This window comes from Heterocephalus glaber, unplaced genomic scaffold, assembly GCF_053883595.1.
Source record: "Heterocephalus glaber isolate CG9 unplaced genomic scaffold, H.glaber_assembly_v1.0 deba00001606, whole genome shotgun sequence".
NCBI lineage: Eukaryota > Metazoa > Chordata > Mammalia > Rodentia > Bathyergidae > Heterocephalus > Heterocephalus glaber.
Window position 1 is genome coordinate 40,048,656 of NW_028258377.1, and position 12,287 is coordinate 40,060,942.

The window sequence follows — 12,287 nt, forward strand, 5'->3', positions numbered from 1 at the left end:
TCTAGTAAGGCTGATGGACCCTGCTGGGGTCCAATTTTCTTTTTTTAGTTTATTTTATTAGAGGGGCCGGGATTTAGCTCAGTGGTTCCACCGCCTGCCTCAAAAGCGCAAGGACCAGAGTTCGATCCCCGGTACCAAAAAATAAAGTTTATTGTATTTTTAAAAGTCCTATTCTGCAGATTCAGAAATTTGAGATTTTTAATAACTGCAAAAGAAATTCAGTAACACCTAATGATAACACAATGAAGTGGTGTATTATCTACACAGAATCTTGCTGATGTGCCATAATAAATTGTCTATTAGTAAAAAAATACACTTTAGGGCACAGCATTGAATTAGGGATACTTTGCAAGAGTTTAATCAAACTAGAGAATTCTGAGTAACTATATCTTTTAAATGCAGCACCTAAAAATGTAACAACTCTGTGCATTCTTTTTCTTAAAAAAATGACCTTGTGTGTCATACAAATGCTGCTTTACTGCTGCAGAGGTCAGAGTTCAAGGCTCAAGAGGTACAGGAGAGAATACAAAGGTAGCCTTTAGAAACCTGGTTAGGTTTATGTATAAAAAGGTAAAGTTCATAAAAGTTAGGGGCCAGGGATTTAGCTCAGTGGTTCCGCCACCTGCCTCACAAGTGCAAGGTCCAGAGTTCCATCCCTCATACCAAAAAACATGTTAATTTACAAACCAAGAAGAAAAATGATATGCATGCAATTATTTACAAGCACCCTTAAAACCTCAAAGTTTTCAAATGCCTGGCCAAAAAGAACAGAAAACTACCACTCCCCCTTGTCAAAATAAAAATAAAAATAAAGGGAAAGAAAAAGAAAGAAAGAGAGAGAGAGAGAGGGAGGGAGGGAAGGAAGGAAGGAAGAAAGAAGGAAGGAAAGAAAGAAGGAAAGAAAGAAAGAAAGAAAGAAAGAAAGAAAGAAAGAAAGAAAGAAAGAAAGAAAGAAAGGAAGGAAGGAAGGAAGGAAAGGAGGAAGGAAGAAAGGAAAAGAAATCCATACATCACACTATTATTTTCTTCTGGGTGATTACACATTTCTGAAACGGCAGAGTCTGGTCTTTCGCTCCTCCCTTAAGCACATCACCTGGGGAAAGGGCTGTGGGCCCTTTCGGGAAGGTAAGAGAAGAAGATTAACAACACAAAGTTTTGGCTTTGCCTTAGGACTTTTCCTTGAGGAAATGCCCCCTCCCCATTACCCAAAGGGGCAGAAGTGCGAATCAGCTCAAGCCTGGGACAGGGGCCAGGACTTGATTGTGTAATTTAAGTCAGACTTGTGCTTATCAAACCCTGAATTTATCACATGCTAGCTCACAGGACATGTCTAAGTAAATGTAAAAGAATTGAAGTCACCCCCTGTATATTATCAGACCATAGTGCAATAAAATTGGAGATCAATAACATAAGAATCTGCAACACTCCCACAAACACATGGAAATTGAATAACACCCTCCTGAACAACCAGTGGGTCACAGAGGAAATTAAAGAAGAAATTAGACAGTTTCTACAAGTAAATGGTAATGCCAGTACAACATACAGGAATCTATGGGACACAATGAAAGCAGTTCTACACGGGAAAGTCATAGCAGTGAATGCCCATATGAGGAAAACAGAGAGAACTCAGATAAATAACCTAATGCAGAACCTCAAGCTTCTAGAAAAAGAAGAGCATAACAAACCTGAAGCTCATACAAGAAAGGAAATTATAAAGATCAGAGCAGAAATCAATGTAATGGAGACTAAGAGAACAATACAAAAAAAATCAACAAATTGAAGAGTTGGTTCTTTGAAAGAATAAATAAAATTGATAAACCTTTAGCCAACCTTATCAAAAAAAGGAAAAGAAAGGCTCAAATCCATGAGATTAAGAACGAAAAAGGTGAAGTCACAACAGACCCAGCAGAAATCCAGAGGATCATCAATACCTACTTCAAGAACGTATACTCTAATAAAATGGAAAACACGGAAGAATGGACAGATTCCTAGATACACATGAATTGCCAAAGTTAAATGAAGAAGATATAGAAATTCTAAACACCACAATTACAATGAGTGAAATTGAAAAGGTAATAAAAAATTTATCAACAAAGAAAAGCCCAGGTCCTGATGGCTTCACTGCTGAATTCTACAAGACATTTAAAGAAGAACTATTGGGCCAGGGATTTAACTCAGTGGTTCTGCCACCTGCCTTGCAAGCGCAAGGACCCGAGTTCGATTCCCAGTACCAAAAAAATAAAAATAAAGAAGAACTATTGCCATTACTCGTTAAACTCATCCAGGAAATTGAAAGGGAAGAAACGGTTCCAAATTCATTCCTGGAAGCAAGTGTTGCTTTGATTCCAAAACCAGGGAAAGACCCAACCCAAAAAGAGAACTATAGGCCAATCTCCCTAATGAACATAGATGCAAAAATCCTCAACAAGATACTGGCAAACAGAATTCAGAGGGTCATCAAGAAGATCATACACCCTGACCAAGTAAACATTCGTAAATCAATAAATGTAATACACTATATTAACAGAGTCAAGGACAAAAACCGGGGCAGGGATTTAGCTCAGTGGTTCCACCGCCTGCTGCGCAAGCGCAAGGACCCGAGTTCGATCACCGGTACCAAAAAAGAAAACCAGGACAAAAACCATACGATCATCTCAGTAGGTGCAGAAAAGGCATTTGACAAAATCCAACACCCATTCATGATAAAAACGCTACAGAAAGATAGACTATTTAATAAATAGTGTTGGAAAAACTGGATTTCAACCTGCCAAAGATTAAAATTAGACCCATACCTATCACGATGCACTAAACTAAGATCAAAGTGGATTAAAGATCTAAATATTAAGATGGAAACACTAAACTTGCTGGAAGATAAGTTAGGTAGAACTCTTGAAGGCATTGGCATAGGAAAGGACTTTATGAACAAAACCTTAGTGAGACGGGAAGTAGCACAAAGAATCAACAACTGGGATCTCATCTTATTAAAAAGTTTCTGCACTACAAGAGAAGCCACCAACAGAGCTAAGAGACAACCTACAATGTGGGAAAAAATTTTTAGCAGCTGTCCCTCAGACAAAGGTCTACTATCTAGAACATATAAAGAATTGAAAAAAATCAGACCCCCCCCAAATTCAAAGACCCAATTCAAAAATGGGCATCTGAAATGAACAGACATTTCTCAGACAAAGAAGTAAAAGCAGCAAATAAATATATGAAAAAATGTTCAACATCCCTGGTCATTCAAGAGATGCAGATGAAAACAACCCTGAGATTCCACCTCACCCCAGAAAGAACGGATGCTATCAAGAAATCATCCAATAACAAATGCTGGCGGGGCTGTGAGGAAAGAAGAACCCTGCTCCATTGCTGGTGGGAGTGTAGACTGGTGTAACCATTGTGGAAATCAGTATGGTGATACCTCAAAGAACTAGGGCTAGAGGTTCCATTTGACCCAGCTATTCCCCTGCTGGGGATCTTCCCAAAAGAATTAAAAGAATCATACCACAGTGATATATGTGCATCCATGTTCAGAGCGGCACAGTTTATAATAGCTAAAGCTTGGAAGCAGTCCAAGTGCCCATCAACTTCAGACTGGATAAAGAAAATGTGATTTTTTAATAAAATGGAGTACTACTCAGCTGTAAAGAATGAGAAACTAGAGACATTTGTAGCTAAATGGATGCATATTGAGGCCATCCTCTTAAGTGAAATAAACAGGACACACGTGTAAATATCGAATAGTTTCTCTAGTGTGAGAAACTGAAAGTCTAAATAAGGATGAAAATGAATAATTCACAATTTGAAATAGGAAAAGGTCCAAAGGTATAGGGGTGGTGGGAGGGGAAGGGGAAAGGGAAGAAGGGAAAGGAAAAATTAGGAGGAAAGAAAAAAAAATGGAAACGAAATCTATGTAAATAGGGAAGGGAGCACAGGTAACGGGGAAAAAATAAGAACCAAGATGCATCATGTACAGGTACAAGCACCCGATGATAAATGTAAACGTACTGTATACCTAAAATGTACCAATAAAAGAATTTAAGGGGGAAAAAAAAAAGAAAGAAACGTGGCCTGATACAATTTTGCATTCCTTCCACCTTGATGCTACACTTTTAAGATCCCAAACATATTTATTTTTAATCAATCAAAATTGGTAAATCCAGAGGCCAGGGATTTAGCTCAGTGGTTCTGCCACCTGTCTCGAAAACGCAAGGTCCTGAGTTCGATCCCAGGTACCAAAAAAGAAATTGGTAAATCCTCAACAGATGAATGGATTTTAAAATGTGGTATTTATACACACTGGAGTACTACTCCGCTATAAAATGGGTAAATTTGAGATATTTGTAGGAAAATGGATGCACCTTGAATCTATAATGTTAAGTGAAATAAATCAGAGATGGGCTGGGGATGTGCTTCAATTCCGGTATGGAGAAAAAAAAAGAAAAGATCAGAGATGCAAACTTTTATCTTATGGGAGAAACTCAAATAATAAGTTAAAGAGCAAAATCAAAGACAGATGATAGAAAACAGGGAGCAAGATCTTTTTTTTTTTCCTTTGGCACTGAGGATCAAACTCAGGACCTTGTGCTTTCGAGGCAGGCAGCAGCACCACTGAGCTAAATCCCCGGCCCCAGAGATCCTTTATAACTGGGAAGGGGATCAAGAGATTTGGGCAGTGGAGAGGGGAGAGGGGAGGGGAAGGAGACATAAAGGGATGGAGGTGTATTGTGTCCAGCCCCCACTGTGAATGTATTCCTTTTGGACTGCAAACACACTCTAATGAAAAAAAGAGAAAAATTGGTTAAACCTTGCTTTTCTTTCGGAGTATTTGGTTCACACTTCAGAGCTGACCTCCGAGGCCCGCCAGGATTTATGTCTGCTTAGAGGTCTAGAAGTGATGGAGGGGATGGGGAGGACCTGTCTCCTCCAGAGACACAGACGAAGGTCCTTCAGCCGAGTGGGCACGGGCCCCTCAGTCAGGGGAGATGGTGGAATCTAGAGGTCAAGGACAAGCTGCATCGACTCTGCCCGCAGAGTCCCTCTTCTTTCCACTCAAGACCCTGCGGGTTGTAAATTCCGATTGTCTTGTACTTTAGTCACCAGCAGGATCAGTCTCTGTGTTTGCTTTCAGAAACCTCCACCTGGGCTGGGGATTTAGCTCAGTGGCACTGCACCTGCCTCAAAAGTGCAAGGTCCTGAGTTCGATCCCCGGTACCAAAGGAAAAAAGAAAAAGAAACCTCCACCTTGCTACAGCAAGGGTTTCTTTTTCTTTTTTTTTTTTTTTTGGTACCAGGGATTGAACTTGGGACCTTGCACTTGCAAGGAAGGCGCCAGAACCACTGAGCTAAATCCCCCTAGAGCAAGGGTTTCTTTCAGGACGGTCAGAAACAAGTGTGTAATTCTGAGTGTACCAGAACATCGTGGCTTGTGGGTAAAAGCAAAATCACCCTAATATTTAGGGCCCAAATTAATTCGATTTGAAAGCTAATATGTGGACCTCTGGACCTCATCTGAGGCTCTCTTTTATGGAGATTTGCCCAGAGTTCTGGAGGTCACACATACCATGACACATAAGGCAAAGCCACTGTGTGTGACATCCCTTTGCTCTGTTCTGGGCTTCACTTGGCCCTGGGCCACCACCGCAGCTCTGGCCAGGATGCCACTTGTACTGGCTGCATAGCTGTCCCTGGGCTCTGCGAAGTGCCCAGTCTAAGCCACTGTTCACACTGTGACCACTGCTCTCACCTGCCTGCCGTGCCTGCACGCTGCTTCGCCTGCACCCCATTTCCTGTCCCCCAGGCTTCAGCTCAGGCTGGGGCGACCCTTAGGTGTCCTGCACGACCCCTCCACCAGGCTCCTGTGGCCCCAGTGCCAACACCCTCCCCATACGCTGCCCTGCTCGCCTGCTGCTCTGTCCCTGTTCCCTGGCCAGCTGTCTTGGCTGCAGCTTCTGCTGTGACCAGTCAGCTGCTTCACTGCCACCACCCCTCTGGCTGTAGCTAGCAAGGGACAGAGCCTAAGATGGAGTTGGGGTGGTTGGCATCACAAAGAAAACAGCACACACACCAAGTCAAGCTAATTCAAACCATCCAGACAGTCCAGTTTAAAGATGGAAAAAGAAACAGAAAATATGATAGAGTCAAGATAAGGATACGCAGTTCAGGACTCTGACAGGAGGGGTAGACTGGAAAGAAGCTTCTGGGGAATGCACCAAGGTAGCAGCCCCTCCCCACATCCAGGCTGGGGGTTGGTTTTGGGGAATTCTGGAATGCTGAGTAACTAATTTTTCTTTTAAAATCTACATTTTCAAACCCTGTGTTTCAATTAGTTACTTTAAACCACACCAAGCCTCCTGTGATTGGTGACTTCTGGGTGCTGGGGAGATTCCCACACCATACTTATCCATAAAAGATTCTGAACAAAGAGCTTCCTCTTGGGGCTCCTTCCAGCCAGGAGCTCTCTTTCTTCATAGACAGTCCTTCCAATAAATACTAAACACTCCCCTAACTTCCTCCTTTTCGTCTGCGATTTCATTCTTTGACTCCGTGAGATAATGGGTTTAATTTATACAGTGTTAGCTGTTTCCGTGTGGAGGTCCCACCAAGATTGGTAGGAGGTAAGGGTCCAGCTGGGGAGTGTTTCTCTTTCCCCCTTCCCTTTTTTCTCCATTTGCAGTATACCTTTCCCTTACATACCCAAGCTTTTGTTAATGATGGCTACATTTAGGAAATAAGCAAGATCTATGCTCTCTATTTTTTTTTTTTTTTTTGGTACTGGGGATCAAACTTGGGACCTTGCATTTTTGAGGCAGGCAGTGGAACCACTGAGCTAAATCCCCGGCCCTGCGCTCTCTATTTTTACTGGATAGCCTTATGCCTCTTCTGTCATTCCCCTGGTGTTAGAGCAGATTTGGGGAAACAAAATGCCTCATACAAAAAGTGAAACCCTGTCAGCCAATTAAAAAGAGATTAGCATGGATGCCACTCTCAAAGGCTTAGGGTATAGCATTCACTGGAGCCTGATCTCCCTCTCATCCAAGTGGGAGGGAATGTTGAGGCTGTTCTGCCTCATTTTGCTTTTTGAAATTTTTTATTACTACATGTTTGCAGTCCATAATGTTTACAGTCCCTGTGTGGAGCTGTACATCTATATAATCATCTTCATTCCTCTTTTCATCCCCTCTCCCCACTGTCCCCTGTACATCTCTTGGTCACATTCCCCTTTGAGAATGATCTATCTCCCGACTTTGTATTACCTTTTATTTTCTTCTTTATTTATAATTTGGGTTTCTCATATAAAAGAAACCATGCAGTATTTAAGCTTGTGTGTCTGATTGGTTTCACTTAATATTATGGTCTCAAGGCATCCATTTTTTACAGATGGCCCAAGTGTATCTTTCTGTATGCCAGAGTAGTATTCCATTGTGTGTAAATACCACATTTTCTTTATCCCTTCAGCTGTTGATGGTCATATAGGCTGCTTCCAAGATTTGGCTATTATAAATTGTGTTGCTATAATCATGAGTAATGCATGTATCAATGTAATATGATGTCTTTAACTCTTTGGGGAAGATACCTAGAAGGGGAATAGCTAGGTCAAATGGAATATCTTATTTTGGTGTTTCGTTTTGTTTTGTTTTTGGTCCAGGGGATTGAACTTGCGACCTGGTGCTTTCAAGGCAGGCAGCGGTACCACTGAGCTAAATCCCTGGCCCACTGTTTTTTGAGGACTGTCCACACTGATTTCCATAGTGGTTGTACTAGTTTACAATTCCGCTGACATGCAAAGGGGTTCCTTTTCCCCTGCAGCCTTGGCTGTATTTATTATTAGTTGATTTCTTCATGATGGACATTCTTTTGCAGGTAAGATGAAATCTCAATGTTGTTTTAATTTGTATTTCTCTAATGGCCAGCAATGAGCATTTCTCATGTATGTATTGGCCGCTTGTACTTCTTTTGTGAAGTGTCTATTCATTTCATTTGCTTATCTTTTGACTGGGTCTTTTATTCTAAGGGGACCTAATTTTTCTAAGTTCTGTATATAGTCTAGATATTAGTTCTCTGTCTGAAGAATAGCTGGCAAATTTTTTTTACTACTCTGTAGGTTGTTTTTTCATTCTGTTGGTTGTTTCTTTTGCTGTGCAGTTGTTGTTTTTATTAATTTTGTTAGTCCCATTTGTTGATTCTTGGTACTATTTCCTGGGGTTCTGTTCAGAAAGTTCTTGCCTATGCCTATGACTTTAAGAGTTATACCCATGCCGGGGATTTAGCTCAGTGGTGCCGCTGCCTGCCTCAAAAGTGCAAGGTCCTGGGTTCGATCCCTGGTACCAAAAAGAAAAAAAAGCATTTTACCTATTTTATTTTTCATCAGCTTGTTTTTTTATTTTTTAATTTTTTTTTTTAGTGCCGGGGATAGAACTCGGGACCTTGCGCATGCGAGGCAGGCAGTGGAGCCACTGAGCTAAATCCCTGGCCCTGGACAAAATAGATATTAAGGGCGCTAACATCCACAGCCCCCAGTCCCCAGGGGACTGCTCCTCTCTCACCACGATTTCTCTCAGAGCATACTGCCAGGGTAACAACTGGGTTCTGTACTCAGAGTTCTGTTATCAGGGCTAGAAAAGAAAAGACCAAAGGCTGGTGCAGACCAGGGGTCACAAGATCGCGAGGTGGGCTGCACAGGCACTGGCTCCTCCATGGCTCCAGCTTGCAGCTGAGGGAGGCCTCGGACACAGGGACAAAACTAGTGGGCTTGGTAGGATGCTTCCACCCTTGCTGTTTTTCAAAATGGAAAGCTGGATGTCAAACTTGACTCCCCCACCCCCTTGGAATACATATTTAGAAACTGGAACTCCTTTGTCCCCCAGACCTAAAGAACCAGTGCCTAATCTTTTTCAGCACTTGTCCATGGACTGGGACCCTCTAGGAAATGGAAAGAAGTGGGTCCCAGGGAAAAGTACAGACTCTAACACCACACTTTGAACAGGAGTGTCCCCTGGAGACACAGGGAACAGCTGGGGTTACTTCTTTCCACAGTTACTCTGACACAGAGGCCCCTGAGAAATCAACAGCAAGTGAAACCTGTGTAACTCAGGGACACCTGGGGCCTCCTCCCTTGAGGAAACAATGTTTATTTTTTAGGTGGAACAGGTTTCTACCTGGTGCTGCCTGGTAAGTGGAAGTGGGCCTGCACAGTAGTAGAACCTATTGCAAAGATTAAGGTACTAAGTCCAGAGGACATGGTCTCTTTGGGACAGTCCTTGCCATCATGGCCTAAAAGAGACAAGGCCTCAAATTTGGTTTTATGATAAAGAGGGATAGTGAACAAATAATAACTATCCCATCTAATAATTGACAGCTCTCTCTTTTCACCTTCCGATTCTTGTTGGTTATAAGTTTATTTTGTTAACTAACAGGAAAAAGGTACTCAGAGTAAGCCAGGCATGGTGGTGCATGCCTGTAATCTCGGCAGTTGGGAGGCCAAGGCAGGAAGATCACCATGAATTTGAGGCCAGCCTAGACTACATAGTGAGTTCAAGGCCAGCCTGAACTACATAGCAAGACCCTGTCTCAAAAAAACCAAAAGAAGGGCCAGGAATGTAGCTCAGTGGCATCTTGACTGCCTGGCAAGTGCAAGGTCCTGAGTTTGATCCCGCTAACAGGGTGGGGAGTGGGGGGTGGATGGTACTCTGAATAGCTTAAAGTATTAAAGGAAATACTGTTACGATGCATTTTTTAAAAGCACTAATTGACAATCCCTTTTAAAAGTTTTGAGCAGTTTATAGTTATAAATCTAAAACTAAGAAAAATATTATTATAATTCAGCATGACCAATGCATCTAAGAGTGCATGCTGACTTAATGTAATTGTTTTATGTGTCTTGTATGTTTTCTTATCTGTTCATCTGCCTGTCAGTTTGGTTTGTAATAATCCGTTAAAGTACCTACAACGACCTCATTAAAGTATTTTTCAGCTCACATCCATTTCATTTTTTATTTTTGTTTTTGCCCTTGCGGACTTCTGGCTCTTTCAGGGCTTTACATTAAAAAGGAATAGTCAAACAGGTGTTCAGAGGTGAGCAAACCCACTTAAAACATTACCGGACAGGAGGTTGAGCTTCCATCGGGCTTACAAGGGGAAACCTTGGTGTTCACTAACATAAAGTTATATATTATTTACGTCAATATGTATGCTTCTGTGTACTAATTCTGTAAGTTGGCTTACAGATAAATGGACAATAATGATATTAGCCCAAATTCTTTTTATTCACATGGCTTATCAGTGAGCTAATTTAAAGCGGTTGGTAAAGATATCTTTAAAGTTGGTGACAGTCCAGGTTGTAAGCCAATGAAGTAACACAGTCCACAAAAAAAAAAAGGTACGCACACATCAGCAGTTCGCCGTACTAATTCATGTCTGGAAGCTCATGGCCACCACTCTGAGCACCTCTTGTAATTGAACAGGCCAAAGGTAACTTGCATTAATCTCATGATGTCTCAATAAATTTAGTACTAAAGTATTTATACAAGCTTTTCTTTTCCTGATGTATACATTTTTTTTTGGCAGACTGTATCATGAAACATGGTTTTATAAACTCAAAGCCCATTTTTCCTTGGTTGAAAGTAACACAGCTTAAAATGTTAGCTATGCTCTGCTTTGGTTCACATGAGTCATCTAAAACAATTATGAAAATGGATAAATAAGTAGGGGTTCTTGGGCCTTGGAAATCACCAGACAAAACTCCTCCTCTATGGCCAAAAAAGCAGCTGCCTGAACCAGCTTGCTTCAGTTTTTCCCACTAATGTATGGCTCCTCCGGTTTTCCCCAGTCTTACTGTGGCATAGCCCAACAAACATTATTAAGACATTATGATTTATAGTTAGGTTTGCTATAATTAAAAGGTTAAAAGTTTTCTATGTCTAGGGCCGGGGATTTAGCTCAGTGGTTCTGGCGCCTGTCACCCATGTGCAAAGTCCTGAGTTCGATCCCTAGTATCAAAAAAAAAAAAAGAAGAAGTTTTCTATGTCTAAACCATGGAGGTTTTCTTAGGATATTAAAATATTCTTAGATAAACTTATAAAACTAGATTTTTAAAAAAATGTTTTATATTTTACTAAAATAATTTCAGAGCCAGGGATTTAGTTCAGTGGTTCCACCACCTGCCTTGCAGGCAGAAGGTCCCAGGTTTGATCCCTGGTACCAAAAATAAATAAATAAATAAATAAATAAATAAAAGGAAACAAAATATTTTCTTGTGTTTTCCACTGTTAGGTTTTTGGTTACTAAACATATTAAATTTTAAGAATATTTAAATATTAACTTATAAGATGTTTTCAACAATCAGTTTATGATTGTTAAATAAACAGCTATTATCTTAGTTTATGACACACTAGATGTCTTAGTTACTTTTCTCATTGCTGAGACAAAATATCTGGCACCCAAAGTTGAAGGAGGAAAGATTTATTTTGGCTCTTAGGTTATAAAGGTTTCAGTTCACAGCTGGCTGGCTCCAAGGCAGGTGGCATGGTAGAGGGGAAATAGTTCATGGCAAGCAGAAGCCAGCAAAGCAGCAAAGTAGTGAAGTATCAGCAGCCTGCTGCTTCCTTTATCCCTTCCAGGCTACACACCCTTTGGGTGCTGCCACCCACACCCAGGGTGGACCTTCCCACTGTCCACACCCAGAACTATGCCAAACCGATCATGGGCTAATTTAGTAATCACCCTTAATCCCAGCACCATATACTTAGTTCCAGCATCACAGACCCAAGATCACCACACAGCTCTGAAAACCCCCACCTATGACCGCATGAGGCTTTGAAGGGACATTCAGACATAACTCGTAACACTCTACATATCTGATATGGTGATGGAGAGAGGAGAGGGAGAATTGTGCACACACACTTCAGGAAAAGAAACACTTGTATAAATATTTTAATACTAAATGTATTGAGACATCATGAAAATCCTAATGTGAATCTACACAAAGCAGTCAGTTTACTGGGAGTCAAGGTGTGGTACATATTAAAATGGTACATATTTTAATTTTTTTTTCCTAAAGTATACATTTTCCTATACATTTTTTGGTGATATATACATATATATCCTTGAAAGTTAAATTTATGGAGTTAAGACTACATAAGTTTAATGCATAAAAAGTAACTAGTAAGTACTCTCTTTTATACAATATACATTACATCTAGGTTTACACAAATAAAACAATCAAAATTTTTGCCATCTCTTTAAATTTGGTCCTGCCATTTAAAACTTGATCTACCTCCATTAAGTTTGAT

At 40.9% G+C, this 12,287-nt stretch overlaps 1 protein-coding gene across 5 annotated transcripts in view; it reads right to left on the reverse strand.

Moving 5' to 3' along the window:
* Lyrm7 (LYR motif containing 7) overlaps positions 1-12,287 on the reverse strand; it is a 264,174-nt gene that overhangs the window by 137,774 nt on the left and 114,113 nt on the right. The gene's annotated exons all lie outside the window — the stretch shown is intronic.